Here is a 6,001-nt window from a genome sequence, read left to right as displayed (position 1 = left end):
GATTCCTTCTTCCAAGGGAATATCACAAAGAATACTTCATTGTTATGGCTTATGCAAGGAAGACAAACAGAACTCTATTTAGCAGATCCTTATTCAAATAAAAGCCCATGCTTTTCACTAATACATGTACACTGATATGTTTTAAGTTAAAATAAAATAGTTAAGTTATATGTCCTTAGAATCACTCGATAGTTTGGCAAAAGTTTTGAGAGAGATTCAGAATCTGATAGTATATCACTTAAATATCTATAAGAGTTGTGGTGTTGATATATAGGAAAAAATCTGAAAAGAAGAATAGTATCAAGCAGTAAAGAAATTAGTTGATCCAATCAAATGATGAAGCAACTTATGTAGAGTTTGCGGACATAAATCAACATTGAGAATTAGACAATGTGTAACTTAAATCCAGGGGATTCACTTGGAGGAATGAACTTGAAGTCCTCAGGATCATAGCAAATATATAAGAGAACTCTGCCTCTGTCATGCAACACAAAAAAACACCAGGGTTTCTGCAGCTCCAGATTCATAGCACTCCAAAATCTTTGGTAAATATGAACCTCAGCTGTATGAGAAGGTAACCCTAAATTTGTTTGGGAAGGAAATTATAAATTCTTGGGATGGTAAAATGATCTATTGGGAAGAAGCATTTTTAAAGCTGGGGAAATTTAGAATTAAGGCTAGAACTGTTGAAGTTAATTGTATTCACTGTACATGAATAACCTGTGTATAATTTATATATTGTTTTTTATGATTAAGAATATTTGACATGGTCTCCATCTTACAGTTTCTAATGTTGAAAATGTATAATTGGTTGATTTTAGTATGAATATATAAAAATTTTTAGATTTAAAAATACTATTGGAGTGTTGAGAGAAATCAAAATTAACTATATTTGTATTTTAGTCCATCAGACTGTGAGAGTTATTTAAATACTTAAAGAGTTTTGTCAAAATTCTTAAAAAGTAATTTATTAATTATATTTCTAAATGCTTAGGATAATTTGAATATATATGTTGTAATATAGGTTGTAAAACCTTCTTTAGAAGTAATTGTTGAAATTTCCTAGATTTATATTTAGAATCATGATATTTTTAATTGAATATATAAATTGAAACATTTAAGGAAAAACTATATTACTGATAGTTATTACTTTAATAAGTCAAATATTAATTTTAAAATCCAATATAACTCTAAATAATCTTTACTGTGCACGAAAGCTGTCCTCAAGGACTCCAAAACAGTCTAATTAACTGTACTTACTATTTGTCATGATCCTTCACACCCCTTGGAGTTCTTAGATTACCTAACAACCACCAGTTCTGATTACAATAAGTAGGTTTCATACATGATCAAGAAGCCAAAATGGGGAGCTGTTTGATTCATGTGTGTTCAGCTGCATGGGTGTAAGAAGACAGGACAGATAGAAATTATAAGGGCTTCCAGAGTTAGATGGCCTGGGTTTGAAATCTGCTCCATCACACACTGTATTTGAGACTCCTAGAAAATTACTTCATGTCTCTGTATTTAGTTTCATCAACCATAAAACCTGTACCTACCTCAGAAGGTAGATGAGAGGTTTACATAATGCAACAGATTTAAAGTACTTAGAACAGGACCTGACAAAATTGTGCTCAATAAATGTTGACTGTTGGTGTTGCTATATATTATTATTATTAGCAAAATAGATTTATGGATGTCAGTTTCACTCAGATGTTCTCATGCGGATTTAAGTAATTTTATGTCAAAATTTACCATGAGGTCCTCTATTTGGGATACTCCTAAATACACCTTTCTATATTTCAATTGCTATGACTTTTCAGTAGCCCCAAGAGATTTAGCCTTGATATAGGAGGTGCTCAGTTTCCTGGGGCTTGGGTTACAGGACATGCCTCTGGGTTACAAGCCATTCCCCAAGGTTTCAGGCCCCCTCCTCTCTCCTAGAGGAAAGTAACTGCTGTCAGTTAGACCGATTTTCAGCACCAACTTGGAGGAAAATGAGACTACAAGGGGCTGGCTTATGCAAATCCAGTGGCTGGGCATGCTCAGTAGAGAGGGGTTATGTAACCCTGGTGATTGGTTGACCTTCCACTAGAGGTGACAGAGAGCACAGAATATTATTAAATATGCCTGGTACATGTGATAGGGTTTGACCAATGAACATCCCCCAAGAGACCAATGAGCATGTGCAAGACTGTTACATAACAGGGAACCCCCCCCCTTAATTGAATATTGATTAGATGGCAAAACTATAAAAGCCAAATCCCAGGTGAAGGTAGGGTTGTTGCTCACTTTCCGGGAGCAACCTGCGCTTCACTGGCTGATGTGTGGATACTTTACTTTGTATGGAACTTACTTTCAGCAAGCAGCTCTCACTCTCTTGAGCCAGCCTGCACTCTGTACTGAACTTTAAGTGTGTATTTCTTGCTTTTGTGTTAAACTTGGTGTGGGCCCTGCTCAGTCTCTGGAGCTATGCCGCACTCTCTCTGTGGAACCTGTATTTCTTATCTGTTATATTTAACTTGTTCTCACTTTCTACTGTGGCTCTGCCCTTGAATTCTTTCCTGTGGCGGAGTCAGGAACCTGGTAAGAGGACTGGGTAGGTTGAGGCCAACTATCAGGTCCCCCGGACCTTACCTCTAACATCAGCCTGAAGAAAAAATGCCTGGCTTTTTGTTGTTGTTTGTTTTTTGTTTGTTTGTTTGTTTAAAGCACTGGGCATTAATCTCTAGTTTTAGGCTTAAATCCTAAATCTCTGCAGATTCTCTTACTTCAACTAGTTGGGAGATTAGCAGTTAACAGACTTGAAATATTGCTGTTTCTTGACATTTCTTTCAAGAACAAAAATAGCTTTAATGGTTTTGCTGAGATTGTAGGTGATCCTATCTCTTTAATCATTTGGCCCCTGAATGTGAGGACTTATATGGGGAATGAGAAGTATTTCTTATAGTTATTTCTGAACAGCAGAACAGCAACTACTTATGCAGCACTTACTGTATGTCAGGCACTGTTTTTCATACATTAACTCTTTATATATTTTTCAAAGCTACACATTTAGAGGTGCCAACATTAGGCCACTAAGACTTAATTCACTCATTGTTAGAATTTTTTCCTGTCAGCAAGTACGTGAAGCCAAGTGTTTCAAAGAATACGGAGGCTAAATAAAACTCCACAAAGCAAATCTGTTTACTAGCTGATAAGAGAAAGAGTGCATGAAATGGTCAGCCTGGTGATATTAGAAATCATTTGGAGCTAGTTAAGAGACCAGAGCTGAAAAATAGACCTTCCTTTTATCACTGAATTGCATGATGTGTAAGTGACCACTATGACTCCAATCCAATCTACCATAATGAAGCTGAACTCAGATATGCTCTTTCTGTTCCGAGGAGCTTTTTCTCATTTATTCTTCCCTCTGCCCTCTGGAAAGGGAAAGGGCACAGGGCATATTTTGTGTCAGGAAATGAAAAGTGCTCTGAATTTTTCTAAAGATTAAATTTATTTATTTAACCAACACATAGTTAACATAAAGATGGTCAATATGGATTACGGAAAATGTGAGTGACCTCAAAGATACAAAAAAAGCAGTGAACTGTCACAAGTTCAGTGCCCCCAGGTGGAGTAGGACAGGAGGAACCCCTTCTACTTCCCCCTTAAAAAGTATCTAACACCTTAGGATATGCATGTTAAATATCCATTTCTCCCCTGGCTTCGTCTTGTCTTTTCTACCTTCTTCTTACCTGTAGCCCTATTTTTTAAATCTTTTTATGTTTATATTTATTTTATCTTTTTGTATTTTTGCAAACAAACGATTGTTTCTGGACTAGCAACATATCATTAATAAACACAGCTGATGGCCAGCCTGTGGGGTACCAGCTGGGCTGCCCAGGGTGTTTATGGCTAGCGTTCATTCTCTTAGTTCCAGTCAGTGCTTGGGTCATACCAGTAGTTAACTTTTTTTTTATATTTTCCCTAAATGTAAGTATACATATGTATATATTCGTTTATGTAAAGCCAAACTGTACTTTAAAAACTCTATGTTCCTTGGCATTCTCAAAGACTAAAGAATGCAAAGAAAATCACCCCAAAATTGAAAATATGTAACCCAGCTATTTCAAACAAATATATCATACATAGTATCCATTTTATTTAATGGCCTTTAACTAGCAGTTGTGATTTTAGATACTCAAGAAAGAAAGGCCATTAAGAATTTGGTGTCACCTCCAAAAGCTCTATAGTCACTCAAACTCAGAATTGCTCAAAAGAGGAAGATTCTGCATCTCTAATGCCTACACCTTGCGCTGGCCCAGGCACATCCAGGATTTATAGATGTGATTTGCCCATATTTTTTTCCCCCAGGTTTGTTAAGATATAACAGACAAATAGAAATTGTGTATATTCAAGGTGTACAACGTAATATTTTGATGTACATATACATTGTGAAATAATTTCCACAGTCAAGTTAATTGACATATCCATTATCTCACATAGTTACCTTTTTTGTGTGTGGTGAGAATACTTAAGATATACTTTTAGTGAATTTCAAGTATACAATACACTATTATTAACTGCTGTCACCATGCTATACATTAGGTGTCCAGAACCTGATCATCATATAACTTTGAGTTTGTACCCTTTGACGAACATCTCCCAAATTCCCCACTTTCCTACCCCTGGTAATAATGATTTTACTCTCTATTTCTACGAGTTCAATTTTTTTAGATTCCATGTATCAGTGAGATCATGTAGTATTTGTCTTTATGTGCCTGTCTTGTTTCACTTAGCATAATGTCCTCCAGATTCATTCATGTTTCAAATATGGCAGGATTCCCTTATTTTTTAAGGATGACTATTATTCCATTGTGTTTGTGCGTGTTATCAAATTTTCTTTGTCTATTCATCCGTTGATGGACACTTAGGTTGATTCCATATCTTCGCTATTGTGAATAGTGCTGCAATGAACATGGGAGTGCAGGTATCTCTTTAACATACTGGTTTCATTTCCTTTGGATATATACCAAGTAGTGGGGATTACTGGGTCATGTGGTAGTTCTATTTTAATTTTTTGAAGCGCCTCCATACTGTTGTTCATAATGGCTTTACCAATTTACGTTCCCACTGACAATGTATAAGGGTTCCTTTCTTTCCACATCCTCGCCAACTGTTGTTATCTTTTGTCTTTTTGATAATAGCCATCCTGACCATTTTGAGGTGATATATCACTGTGGTTTTGATTTGCATTTCCCTGATGATTAGTGGTATTGAACACCTTTTCATATACCTGTTGCCCATTTGTATGTCTTCCTTGCAAAAATGTCCATTCAGGTTCTCTACCCATTTTAAAAATTGGGTTGCTTTTTCACTATTGAGTTTTATGAGTTCCTCATATATTTTGGATTTTAACTCTTATAATATGTACAGGTTGCAAATATTTTCTTTCATTCTGTAGGCTGCCTTTTTATTTTGTTGATTATTTCCTTTGATCTTCTCACTTTATTATACTTACAGGATTATAATACTATTCAGTCAGGGTTGATGTGCAGAAGGTAGAAACCACTTTCAGAAGAAAGGAATTTTAGAAAAGATATTTCAGTACTTACAATATCACTGGTAGATATAGAGGAGCAGGCTCTAAGTTGGGCTTTGAGGAATGACTCCCATAAAATCACTTCAGAACTGACCTGCCTGGGGAACTGCTTCTCTTACCATAGTCAGGAAATAAGCTAATTAGGAAGCTGCCACTGGAAATTTGACTTCTGGAACAATCTTAGCTATGCTACAAGCCCTACCAATCAATGGCAATATAGCTAGTGATTGGACACAAGAATTCCATGAAGAAAAACTTGATAACCCTACAACTCTGTTTCCCAGAAGGAACAATAAAATTATATTTGTGTGTGTGTGTGTATATATATATATAATGTATTCACACACACACACGCGGGGGGGGGGGGGGGGGGGGGGGGGGGGGGGGGGGGGGGGGGGGGGGGGAGGGGGAGGGGGGGTT

This window comes from Galeopterus variegatus, unplaced genomic scaffold, assembly GCF_000696425.1.
Source record: "Galeopterus variegatus unplaced genomic scaffold, G_variegatus-3.0.2 Scaffold79, whole genome shotgun sequence".
In the NCBI taxonomy this organism is placed as follows: Eukaryota; Metazoa; Chordata; class Mammalia; order Dermoptera; family Cynocephalidae; genus Galeopterus; species Galeopterus variegatus.
This window is presented reverse-complemented; position numbering follows the sequence as displayed.